The sequence below is a fragment of the Neopelma chrysocephalum genome, unplaced genomic scaffold (assembly GCF_003984885.1).
Source record: "Neopelma chrysocephalum unplaced genomic scaffold, ASM398488v2 Primary Assembly neopelma1_81, whole genome shotgun sequence".
In the NCBI taxonomy this organism is placed as follows: domain Eukaryota; kingdom Metazoa; phylum Chordata; class Aves; order Passeriformes; family Pipridae; genus Neopelma; species Neopelma chrysocephalum.
Window position 1 is genome coordinate 1,083,696 of NW_020897743.1, and position 13,814 is coordinate 1,097,509.

A 13,814-nucleotide genomic window follows, 5' to 3' on the forward strand; every position below is an offset into this window, starting at 1 on the left:
TTATGAAGAATTTATTTATTTCCCTGTTTAAGAGGCACAGTATTTTGAAACTTGAGCCCACCAGCAGAACAGTTGGAAGACTCAAGGGATAACTTTGTTTACCACACATCCAAATTAGTTGTATAGTATTCTACTAATTGGTTTAATTCTAATTTTTTTTTCTGTCATTGAACACATTTCTATATATTCCATATAAAGAAGCTTTCTGATTTTTGAGCTTCTTTCTTTGGAAATTCCAGTAACAACACATTCCACAGTTGAATCTGCAGATAAACCTTCTCTGGGAAATGTATAAAAAGGAAGAGGGAGATTTGTGCTGCTGGACAGGGAAAAGGCTGAGACCAAGACCTGCTTTGGTGATGCCTAATGTGCTGTATAATTAATCCTATGAGTTTTTGTGTCCTTCAAGAAAAACAAGGGATATGGAGAATAGCAAACATTCAGCTGCTGAAACAAAGGAAATTTTTTATTGACATTTTGTGGGCTTAATGTCTTAAGAGTATAGAAGTGAAAATAGAGTAGAGCAGTGAAAACATTCATGGCTTCAAGAAACATAGAAAGTTTTCAGTGCCTGGAGAAATATAACTAATAGGAGAAACAGAAACTGAATCCCACATTGGCTGCACTTTGTTGATCAACAAACTGTTGAGAATGAAAGCATATATATATAGCATATGTATTTTCTTTATATATAGTGCTTTAATTGCATATATGTTAAAAACCCCTCCATGTGGGGTGGATAAGCAGCCTCTTTCTAAAATGCCCTTGTTTGCTCTTAAGCAAATATCCAGTTTGCTTCAGTGGCTTCCATTCTCAGTGTGTGTTCTCTGTCCTTGAAAACAAGATGTTTTAGTACTTTTCCAAATAGCTTTTCTGTATTGGTGTAAAAATGAGTTGCCTTCTTAGATTTTTATTATTTTTCTGTCCATTACTAATCCTTCTGGTTTAAGGCAGGGATTTTTAAGCATCAGGTTTGCAGTAGCATAGATCAGTACTGACTTGCATCTGAAGTTGGGTGACAAGTTTCCAGTTTAGCTGCAGGTGTAAGTTTTTTGGTGGCAGTGAACTGAGGTGCTGAGAAACAAAGCAGGTTTATTTGTGATGTATGGCAGGGTCTTGCAGGTAAGTTTAGGGGACAAAGGGAGGTGCATAGTTGTAATATTTGAGAATGGCATAGCTAAAATATTGCTGGGTGCAAGTGTTCTGTACCTGGGAGAGTCAGATCTAAGCTTATTGGGTTTTCTGGTCTGCACAGATCTTCAGTGTCCAGGTGGGTTCAGCAAATCACACTTATTGCCTCAGCAGCAGAAATGTGGTACATGGAAGTCATAAATAATACAAAAAGGTGTAATAGGCCATGTCCTTCTAATAAAAAGAGGGGGGAACCTGTGATATTTCCCCTTTTTAAGAAATAATCTGTATAAAGAAGGAATGAGTGAATTATTGCTTGGTGTGGTTAAATTTGTGGCTGAATGTTGGAGAGCAAATAATGACTGAGGCATCTTGTTCCTTTGTGTTGTGTTTTAAGTGGCCCTTGAGAAAGGTATTGGGAGAAGTGAAGTACATGGGAATCACCTCTCCCTTCCCTGGGTTACCTTTAGGGCTTGTGGTCAGCTGTGTCTCCTTTAGTGATGATGAACACCTGACCTTGTGTCTTGGGAAATTCTCAGCTCTTTATCAGTTCTTTCTCATTGCTATAATACAGTGATACAGTAATTTGAAAGTAGGAGCAGGAACTTCTTCCCTTGTGTACCATTTCTGTAGAGTTTCTGAGGCCAAATGTTTGCATAACTTTTCTATTGCAATATATTTTGTGGGGTAAATCATTAATTTTCATCAAAACTCTAAAAAGGCATTTTTGAAGCTTGGGGTTGGGGCATTTCCTGCCATCACTGATTTCTGTCATGGAGGCTGAGCTCATGGAACTCCTTTGGAAAGTTTGACTGTAGCCTATGGAGTGATTTATAGGTTTTTGCAGTGCTTCTGATGGCTAATGATAATTAATTTTTTGTAACAATAGTAATGATTTCAGCCTGTTGCTTTAATGAGTGTTATCTCATCTTTTCCCTTAATTAAGCAAGTTGTCTTCAGTTAGCAAACACCATTATTGCTGACAAATTGGAAAGTAATAGTTTGTAGATTGTAATCCATTCCTGTCTTACTACTGTTTAATTTACAAATGTGGACATCTGCAAGAACTGTGAAATAATTTGGTAAAGGGATCCGACACACTCTGGGCTGGGGACACATTTTATTTGAGTGATTCCAATGACTTTTCTCAGTGCTCTGCACTTCCCTAAAGTTTCTTGCTGGGAACACCATTGGTCCTGATTTCACAGCACTAGTGGATAGTAACTCTTAAAATTACCTATGATTAGGAAGATGTGTTCTTGAAATTGTTTATATTCATCTGGCATTAGCAACAGTATTTAGGCCCGACCTGACTTCATTCCAGTAAGAAAAAAATCTGGCCAAATACTTAAGATGTTTTTCCAAATGTTGGTATATGTTAAAGTCTTACCAAACTATTTAAACCTCAGGACTTCAACCAATTCATTTTAATCATGATATGGCCTAAAGTCGAAGTATTTTATAAAAGCTAAACAATGCCAAATGCATTTGACTGAGATCAAAAACCAAATCTATTTGTTCTCTTTCATCTTCAGTGTTCCATTTCCTAGGAGTGTGACCTTAGTCAAACATCTATTAAAGTTTGCTTTTGATCTTACTCCCTTTCAAAAAAAAAGAAAAAAAAAAGAAAGAAGTCAATCTTTAAAATTTTCTCCCAGAGACAATCACACTATTGTATTTTAATGTTCCAATAGCATGTGAGTAAATAGGATTCTCTGATGTATGTGATAGAGCAGGGGCTAAATGGGACAATCATTTTTGTGTCAGAGACAAGAATCAAAAGGAAGCATTCTTCAGAAGCTGTTAACTGGAAAAATCTCCCCCAGGTCAGTGGAAACACGTTCACTGGTCAATGTGCTGCATTTTTGGGTCCTTTGATGAAAATGCCTTGTAATTTGATAACAGGTAGCTGTTCATTTGTAATACAATTTTCTCTTCAACAGTCAAAGCTGCCTAATGATTAATCAGTAAAAAGGTTAATTTTCTTCTCCAGTATGAGCAGTTTGGTGGATTTTTGAAAGAAATAAGGACAAATTTATTTTCTGAATAGCACATAAATACATTTCTTGGTCATCTGTAAGTTCCTTCACATTAGGGGAGCCTGTCTCACACCCACTTTTCAGCCTGACTGAAGTGAGTAGGCCTAAAAATATACAGAGGAATAAAATTACAGTTAAGATTTATATTTAACATTGTGAACTGGTCAAGTACTAGTTATTAAACCTAGTCTTATCAGTGTAGTGCTACTGTTAGGGAAATGTCAGTTAAAGGATATAGTAGATAAATACTGAAAAGATTTATTTGAAAGAAATATCTATAGAAGAAGCAGAATTTGTGTTTTTAATAAACTTTAAATTGACAGAGGTTTCTTCTAAACCCAGAGCTAAATGCTTACTGGGAATGCATTGGAATATTGCCTAGATAAGTTTATAATAATATATAATACTCAACCTATCAGTGTGGGAAAGTAGAATTAAACCTCTCAGCTCTAAAAAGATAGCTGCAAAAAGTACAGTATTAATTTGAGAAATGGTTGAGGACTGAAGGGTATAATAATTACAATGCTTGCAAGGGGTTAGTTATATAATGTAGAATTCTGGAAAAGCAAGATGAATAGAAACCTGCAGTATTTTTCTGAATTGGATAAAAAGATTTCAGTACATCTTGGACATCATTTGTATTAAATATAGTTTTATTTTTAAAGTGCATTTAATTAATTTCCATTTCAGAAATCTTGAGAATCTATTTTAAAATCTGAGCATACTTTGACTACTGAAATAATTGCACAAAACCTGAGCTAAAAATGTTTGTTGCCATAGTTCTAGAAGAAATGAAACTGCTCTACTGATGCAAACGCGGGAGTGAGGACCAGTAGAGTTTATCTGTAAAGATTTGCAAGGGCAAAAAGAATATATGCATAATTTTAGATTACTCAGTGTTTCAATTCAGTGACTAAATTATTCCTCTCCTCCTTGAGCCTGCATTTGGCTTGGAGACTGCAAGTTAATTCAGCTTGACCAATGAGTAGAGACACATCCTTTAAGATTTTAAAAATGGTGTAGTTCATCTTCTACGTGTTATTTTTATTCACCACCTGGAACAAGAAAATAAGCTTCCAGTCAGTGTCTCAGCTTTGAAAAATGTTCTTTGCCTTGCATAGCGTAAAATGGAAATAGCTATTCTGGCATAACTTCATAAACAAAGGCGATATCAACCTATTGGGACTAAATTACTTGTCTCCCCTGTTATTTGGGTGAGTAAATGTGCATGAATAAGCTTCAACAAAACTATATGAAAGCAACTTAAAAAGAGAGATCAGAACAATCAGAGGCAAAAAATGAAAGTTAAGGTACCCCCTCCTGTGCTTGTGGTCCCCACACTCTGGCCGTGTGATCAATAGTCATTAATTTGTGCCCCAGAGGAAGACGGGCTCGTTGTGTTTCCTTACCTGTGGTGTACACGTAGCTCCAAGTTAAATCTGGTTTCTCCAGCCCCTGGGCTGCCTCCTCATTTTCCCTTTACAGTGCTGGAAATTCACATATCCATCACCTACTCACAGAGGTGCCCAAAGCACCAGCTCAGCTCTGCCCCAAGGACGGGGCTGCTCCAGCCTCGGAAATTTGCTGTGGAAGTGGGAGAGTTACATGAAAGCTTGTCCTTCCTGAGGTATGGCTCTCAGATTGCTGTCCAATCCCTGCTGAAATAGAAATGAACTTACCTAAAATATCTCGTTTCCTTCTCAAAATGAACTACATGGCATTGATGTGCCACGACACGCCGTGAGTGCCAGCTCACCACAGAATCCTTAGAACAACCAACTCTGGTGAAAGGGGCTTGGTAGCAAAAGCTACATTCCTGAGGACTGTGTGAAGCATCAGGCTGTAGCTGGTTTGGATGAATGTGGTTTTCCACTCTCTTAATTGAAAAACAAAACAGAAACTCAAGACATCTCGTTATGCCAGAAGTGTACCAAGAGTCCATCCAGTAGCAGTAGGTAGAGTCCTCATTTGAAGAGGAAGAGGCCCAAAGTCTAATCCTTGCTCCCCCTAGTATTACTTTATTTTACATTGAATAATTAAAGGAATATTCATTTGGGAATCAGCTGTTCCAAGAAAATTAAAGTCATGTTTCTGCACTACGTTCCACATCTTTTATCAGCTTGATGATAATTCAAATGTGGTAGGTTCTGCTTAAAGCTGGAGAACCCCTAATACCATCCCCAAATATTTTTCACTGTGTGTAAGTTGTGGTATTTCAAATGATCTGAAAGCACTAATATTTTGCTTTAATTCAACAGCCAGAATTGGAAAGTGGTTATAAGTCTCAGAAGAATATTCCAGGAATTTCTGTTCCTAAGCGAGGCAGCTTTCAAACTTGAGTCTTTTGAGGTTGTGTTAATTAAATGCCATTTTGAGAGGAGTGCCTGGGCTCCCTCTTTTCATTGCTTAGGTTGTTGTGCTTCAAATAAGCCTAATATTTTTGTGGGTTTTTTGAAGTGGCCACAGATTTGTCAGCCTTAGGTACCCAGGGCAGTGGTAGCTGTGTGATCACAGCATTCACTTTCTATTCTGGCAGAAAAATTGCTGATGTGGAAGAAATACCATGGAGGGAATGATTCTACAAGTTGTGTAAATAGAGATTGGCTGTAATTTTGTCATCTGAGGTAGCTCTGATTGCCACCCTGGGTGATGGTCTATTCTAAATAATTTTGGTTTCATCTGAAAAACTGTAGCATGATGAATTTATGGAACTCAGTATTCACTTAAAGTCCTTGAAATACACCATTTTAAAATTGTGGTTTGAGACAGCTGGGATGTAGCTGAGCTGTGCCATCTTTTACAAAACAAATATTTGTATGGTGTTTTCCAGTCACAAGTAGGAAGTAGCTTGAAATCACTCCCAAAGATATCCTTATTCTCAGGAGACCTTCCAGCCCAATTAATTTTACAAACTCGAGAGATTTGTGCCAACTCCAGATAAGCTTTCAGACCTTTTCATACTTAGCTGAAAGCACCTCCAGAAACTTCTACAGTCACCCCTTCGTTACCAGTTACAGACAAGTGCTTTAAATCTCCAAAATTGATTTAATGGGAAAGGAATAAGCATGGAGAAAAAAATAACAACAGCTAATTCTAATTTCAGGTGGCAGCACACGCACCATGGCAGACTTCTGTGATTATAGTGAAGTTATAGAATGTCTGTGGTGAACACAAGGAGTATTAAGTTTAATATATTGATAACATAATTTTAGGTTCCCGGGAATCCAAGCATATTCTAATCCAAGGATAACAAAGTCCTGCAATCAGAAGCAAATGCTGATGATTTCACCACTGTATTCTTCCCCTGTGGCTTCTGAATATTTAGCACTTTGGAGTTAATATTTTTTTTCCTCTAAATGGAATTTATTTTATATGTTGGCCTCAGGTAATTTAACATATTTCTGGTTTAGTTTTTAATTTTTCAGGTCCTTATCTCAGAGAATTGCAATCTTTAGTCTGTGACAGCATTATGAAAGTGGATAGTTTGAGAGTTTGGATGATTATGAGCATTAGTTTAACTTTTCTTATCCTTACTGGAATCAGAGTCCTAATGAATGAATTTGTCACTCTTTTGATGTAGGAAAACACTGTTTAAATACAACCCATATTATAAGTTTACATTTTATGTTGAAAATTTTCAATGGCATGACTAAAATTGCATCAGATATGCACCAGAGAACATCCAAGTTATAAAGTGATTGTGATTTTTTCCACGATAATTCAATGGCTGCTGCATGTGTCTCTCGTGCTTCCATCTCCTGAAACCTGTAGATCAAAAGTGGGGTGGTCAGTCAATCAAATATACAGAAGAAGGTAAAGGTCACAGTAGTGCTACTAAAAGTATTACGCATTAAAGCTGTGACAAATCATGTTCATGGCATGGATTGTAAAAAAGAGCAGAAAATGTCACAAAATTAATCAATTCTCAGGAGACACACTGGAAGAATGAAGGCAAAAAAAGTAATGTAACTCTCTCAGTGCTTTTGGTAGTTCTGGTTTTTCTGTGTCCCTCCGATAGGGGAAGCTGCAGTTTTGTTTGACAGAAGGCTGCCTTTTTGGGGAGGAAGTCAGCAATAAAATATGCATATCAGCTTGAATGTGAGTGCTCATCTTACATATTTAGACACAAATCTGGGATTAAAATTTCTTTATTTCGAACTGTGAGCCCCTTGGGTCTAGACAAGAAATCTGGCAGCTCTTTGGTCATCATCTCGTGTGGGTGGAGGATATGAAATATCTCAGGTACAAGGACTTGATGGAAGATGTTCATGTTAAAAATGTTTCCAGTCTCTCAGATGGATGTTAGGGAGGATAAGATTAGGACAGAGGTTTTAACTGGTGTGAGAAGCCTAAATAATAGAGGCAGACATGGGATGAAAGCATCTGGAAAGCAAACTCTCCCCATGTGTGAAGTGAACACCCAGATTTGTAAGTATCAGGACTTTTGCTACTGTCTAAATATGTGCGAAATAAGAGAGTGACAACCTGTTGCTTCTGTGGAATATTCCACAGAGTGGCAGGGATGTTTTGATGTTTAGAAGTTTTAATCTTGTTTATGTTCATGTGAATTTCTGCATGAAATCATATTTTAAAATTAAAATAAGGTGAGCAAGCACACCACGTTAAACAGAAATTACCAGGATTGCAAACTCAAGCCGTGAGAAATTCAGGAACATTTGTGCAAAGCTAATTCTCATCCCTTGAGCATTTGCCGAAGTCTTTAAATGACATTATCACTGTTGTTTTCCCCAGCATCACTGCCTGGCTGGTGACAGAGCATCAGTTGACCTGTGGGGGAAACAGGGTTGTGTGATGAAGAGACCTGTCTGTGGGTCTGTCCCTATCTATCTGCTGCAGAAGGGGAAGTTATGTAGGGAATATTCAGGGACTGCACAAAGGCAGAGAATCAAGTCTCTCAAGAAAACACTGCGACGGTTTCGAGCTGACTGCAGCTTCTCTGTGGAGGATTAATTCCTCACAATTCCTGACAAATATGCATAATATTTGTTTGCATTTTTTCTTCCCTCAGCAGGATTCTTTTGCCACATGGTATTTTTTTTTTTTTGGACATTTTAAGGTGGTATAATTTTAGACCACTCAAAATGTTTAACTCATCTGAAATGTTTTGGTAAGGATCTTCAGGAGTCTCTCAACTTTCATTAACTGAACATATTTAGAGAATCCCAGAATGATTTGGTTGAAAGGGACCTGAAAGACCATTGTTCCAACGTCTGCCATGGGCAGGGACACCTTCCACCAGACCAGGTTGCTCCAAGCCCTGTCCACATTAAGCAAGGGGTCTTTATTTTCTCTTTTGCTTTGATCATGTAGCATGATAAATACTGTATAAATACTGCCAGATTTTCTACTCTAAAAATAAATTCTTAATGTTTTTTGGGATGTTTCCCTGTTGCAAAACAGGCAAGACCATATTTTTAAAATATGGTTGTAATATCAGGACAACTGGCTGAGGTGTAAGAATAGATGAAAGAAGCTCCACTGTTGTGATACATTTCTTGGCCATTGACTGTATTTCATCTTGGCAATGTCAAATGGGTGTCAGAAGGATTTCAGCCTGGGCTCAGAAGTGTCCTCCCGGGGCCTGGGGTGATGCTCATGATAAAGCTGAGCACCATCCCCTCCAGTCCCTTACTGAGTTCCTTCCCTGGATCTCTCAGATGATTCACCTGGATGGATTATTGTGACCAGTCCTCAGTGGCAGGAGGTATCTTTGAAAAGCCACTGGAAACATAACATGCACTAGAGCTAAAACTTTCCTATATTTCCAGTTGAGCCAGTTTACAAACCTGAAAAGAATCTGCAATAATAAGACAAATTAGTTTGGACCTGTCTCCAGGCTGCTCTAACACTTGGGGCATTTTACTGTTCTTATTCAAGAAGTTGGTTTCACTGTCCTTGGTGTAGTAGCTGGGATTTACCTCCCTGTTTATCACTAAACAAGGATGATTCGTTTCAGCTACAGAAAGCCTTCACTTTCTAACTTGATTTTTTAAATTAATAAGTAAATTGTCATAGACATTCTGAAAATGTACATTATATGTATTTTCTTTTATTAATTTTATTAAAGTGAGCACGTCCTTTCCAGCCTTCCAAAGCCTGATTTGTTGGATGTTTCAGGATTGTTTCCACTGTTTGCAATATGGTCTCTCATACTAACATTTCATACTATCACATATTTCATCGTTGCTGTTTTAGCATATCGTGCTTGACCCATGGCAGCTTTGAATGCAAATAACAAACAAGCTGATGCACAATGCTTGGCTGTTAAACTGAAATAATATGGCAGGGCTAAACTGGGTTTCATTTTTCCTTTTGAATATTATTAATTGCAAAGTGTTGACTGTTAATTTAATTAAATGTTTTGTTTTAATATAAAACCATTTTTCAGTTCACTGACTCACCATTTCATTTAATTAATTGCAAACCTCAAGATTTGATTACTCATAGTTCTCCTTTAGTTAATTTACTTGTTCACAGTTTTGACAGAAAAGCTTTCAAACTAATATGAAGGAGGGGCACAGTCTGACTAATCAGGAAACTGGAAAAAATAGCTGTAGCAAGAGTATGAGATTAGCAGATACTCAGGGTCACCTAAAAAAGCTCAGAGTCCTTGTATTCACCATCAAAATCTAATTTTCAATGGCCGGATATTAGTTAAATGTGGAGGGTTCACTTGCATGCAAGACACTGTAGGTACCTCAGTGTAGGAATGGATTTGAGTTTTGGTTTTTTATGTCTCCAGGAAGGTATTTGCTAATGAGTAAATTGTGATGTTGCTGGGGGCAAGATGCACTTGTAACCTGGTTCAGCACTGCCCTGCGGGGGCCTGGCCTTGAGGGGGACATTGCAAATGGCCTGGAGTTGGTGTGATCTTTGGGCCATGCAGTAAAAATGCTGCTTCTGTTGAAATAGTTCTTGAGACTTCCCAGAGGAATAACCTTCAGTAGTCTGTCTGTCTGTGTAGAGGATGTCTGAGTAAACAATTAACCAGTGGCTTTAATAGGATGCAGACAAGGGATGGAGAAGCCTCTCTGGTGGTGGTACCCTGTCAGGTACCACAGGGGCCGTGGCTGTAGGAGCAGAGGATGTGCTCAGTGGGTCCAGGAGCAGCCAAAGCCTCACAGAACATTCGGATCTGTTCCATCTCCAGCACCCCATAAGCCCTGAGTTCTCCCCAGAGCAATGCCATTGCCGTGTTGAGTCAGCTGAGTGTGGCCCTCATTTGCATCCAGCTCCCTTGTTTGAGAACTGTTTGGTTCTTAGGCCTGTTTTAACTGTGGCTCAGAATACAATTGCAGAATTTTGCTTCGGTGCAGCCTGTGCCTGAAGTGTGCTGGTTTGTGTGTCCTTGAGGGGTTGTTTGGGGGCTGAACTGGTGTGTTGTGCAGCAGAGTTCTGCAGACTCGTCAGAGGCAGAGTACACAGTGTCCTGACCAAAGTCATAGGAAGAAGGTTACTAATGGCAGCTGGTTGTTCTGCCATATGCAGGGTGGTGCAGGTGTACCTGACCACCACAAGCTGTTATGCAATTGTAATCAAGATTCATGTGCAGGGAGCTGACCCTGAACGCTGCTCCCAGATTTCGGCGTGGGTGCGGCCGTGTCCCTCTCAGAGATCCCACCAGCTCTCCAAGGAGCTGCTGCCTTCCAGCCAAGGCAGCTGGGGGGTTCTGGGCTACTGGTGGCAGTTCTGCAGAGAAACCATTTCAGCTGTGCTGAGACTCTTCCTGTGTTGTTGTTGCATTTAAAGGCTGTACGTGTTTGATATCAGATGGGCCGCAGTTTATTTCCTGGGCATTCAGTGATTGATCACAGCTGGCAAAAGATAACTGAAGGAAGGAAAATTTCAAGTGTAAATAGAGAGGGAAAAATGGGAGCTTTGAAGTATGTGATCCAGCATGTCGGTTTTCCTAGGGATCCTTTCATTTTGGAGGGAAGTAGAGGGATAGATGTATACGTTACAACAGTTTTCCAGGACATTTTTCAAAGTGAGGTGCTCTCAGTGAGATCCTGCTGCTGATAATGATTCATCTGAGAGGATAGAAATGATTCTTCAGTTCTTTGTCGGTCCTTAGATAAGTCAGTTGAAGAATAGCCCTCTTTGCTACAGCTAGCCTGAGCTGAGTCAATTAAAGAAGGGAGTTTTATTAATAGTTAAATTAAATAATAGCTTCAGTAACGTTAGCCACGGCAGTACCTTAATTGAAGACTGTGCCAATGGGCAATTTGCTGCACTTTTCTTCCATCATTTCAATCAGTGGCACCCCCTTACTGCTGAAGCCATTTCCTTTAGCCTCAATTTTATTATCCTTCAGAAATGCTGAAGAATTAGTGCGTTGTTATTACAGTGCCTCATACAGTCACATTTTGGGGCTTCTACTGCTATCAGAGTTCAAGTAAGAAGTTCTACAGACTGGGGAGTGGTGAGTGAGGCCATGAAGACTTTGCTGGCACTGAGCTAGGGATAATCTTGGCTGGGTCTGCTTCAAGGCTGTGCAGGATCTTCAGTGCTCTCCGCACTAGGACCGTGCTTTACTCTTTAAACTTTTAATGCTGAAGTGGAGTGACTTTGGTGTGGCAGATGGCACAGCACAGTTTTCTGATCCATCACTGTGTTTTGGCTGGTGTCCTTATGGCAGCTGTGTCTGGTTAGGGAGCTCAGAAACGCCTGACAATAATTACCTTTAATTTCTGCAGGCGGCAGCGTGGTGGTTTTGGGACTGTGTTTATTATTTTCTGTTTGTTCCTTGGTACCCTTTCTGCCTTTGTTACGCTTCTGTACAACTGTTCAGAAGGTTTTTGGGGATTTTTGTGCTGTTGTTGTTGGGGTTTTGTTTTTGTTTTTGTTTTTTTTCCCCTTTTTTAAATTCAGTGCCCTGTATAATTTTTTTCTCGTCTTTTCTCTGAACATTTTACTGAAGGTATGAATTTATATTCCCCGTCTGTCTCCTTATGAATAGTTTCTTTACTATTTTGTGTAATTAAACTAATGAAATTTTATGACTTATAGTCCATACCAAGAACCTGTATAAATACTGGCCCTGATGAAAATCCTTACTGGGATATTGGTTCCTCGATACATACCTGAGTTCATGGAAGTGATATAAAGGTATAATAAAGAACTCCCTGCTCAGACCTATATTTTTATAACCATCAAAAGGAATATGATTTTTTTTGTAAATAGATTAGAAATATAAAGTAAAAAGAGGTTGCTGTGGGTGGGTACAAGTTCTGAAAATGTTTTAGTGATGGTTATATATAACTTGGAATTGGTCGGATGAAAAGGCCAGAAAAGCAGGCAGGTGCCTGAAAATCCTGAAGGCAGTAAATTCCTCAGAAGAGTTGGTCTGATTCTTGGTTTTTTTGAACTTCCTGAAAATCATGTGAAATTCACTCAGAGAGCAATCCCACTTCCTTTCCCTAGGAAAAAAAGTGGAAGTTTATAGACTATTTCATCTTCTCTGGAAACTGTGTGAAGAGTTTTATCATTGAAGATTTATTCTGGGATGGATTAAGTGTGAGTGATGTCAGAATTTGTAAAAACAGGAGTTTAAACATCGGCGTTTTATATCTGCTGGATAAAAAACCTGTAGCATTTGCAGAACTCTACAGGCTGTTAGAAAAAAAAATATTTTAAAATAAAAAGTGAGTACTATTACAGTGCAGTGGCCTTCTGTACCAAGTGATTAAAGGACCTAAAAGACAAAATTATCGATGAAGTTTTCTGGACTCACATTTTTGTATTTAGTGTATATTAATAATGAAATTAAGTTTTGTGAAGCGCATTAAAGGAGCAGCAGATCTAATCTGAGTGTCAGATTCAGCTGCTTTTAGAAGACTGTTTTAATTTGTGGATGTGTGGCTGTATAGGATGTGAACATTTTGGGTTCCCCTTCATTGGTGTCTAATCTGTCAGTAAGCAATACTTCCCAGAAACAGATTATTTCATCGTGGTTGGATGTGTGATATCTTTGTGGGCACACAAACGAAATTCCTGGGTTTTTGGGGAATGCAGCTCAGTGATTTTGTGGAACCATGCCATGCTATACAGGAGGAAGCCAGTAAACTCATTAATCCATATCTGAATGAATAAACAGTTATACCTGTGGAGATCTTTTCGGTTAAGGGGTTGCATACCCTGAATTTTCCTGTGAGGTAGATGAATTCAGAGGAGGGATTTTCAGTCACATCTTGCTCAGAGTAAAAGCAATTTAATACTGTGTGGAAGAAAATTGGGTCTTTTACTTACTGACCAAGTCAAAATGATAAAAAACTTTGCTCTTATGAAAAAAAAAGATACTGGGAACCTAAATAAAACTAATTATGATAATTACGGAGACCTGTAGCCTGATACTGCTCTATTTCTTCTGGTTTACTACAGGAAATAATTTAGTTTTTAGTCACTTGAAAATCTTCTAACAATAACCTCCCTTAATTCTGATCTTAGTGGTCTCTTAAAGGTGGGATTGAGTTTGTATTTAGCCATATTGTATTTTTTTACACATTTTCAATGTAATATTTTCCTGTAACAATAATGTTAATCTAAACCAAGAGACTTGTGAAAGAAACAAAATAATATTTGGATGTATAATGTAATAGTACAGCATTGATTGCTCCATGTTAA

At 38.5% G+C, this 13,814-nt stretch overlaps 1 protein-coding gene across 5 annotated transcripts in view; it reads left to right on the forward strand.

Annotated features, from left to right (window-relative positions):
- DACH2 (dachshund family transcription factor 2) overlaps positions 1 to 13,814 on the forward strand; it is a 249,301-nt gene that overhangs the window by 148,827 nt on the left and 86,660 nt on the right. The gene's annotated exons all lie outside the window — the stretch shown is intronic.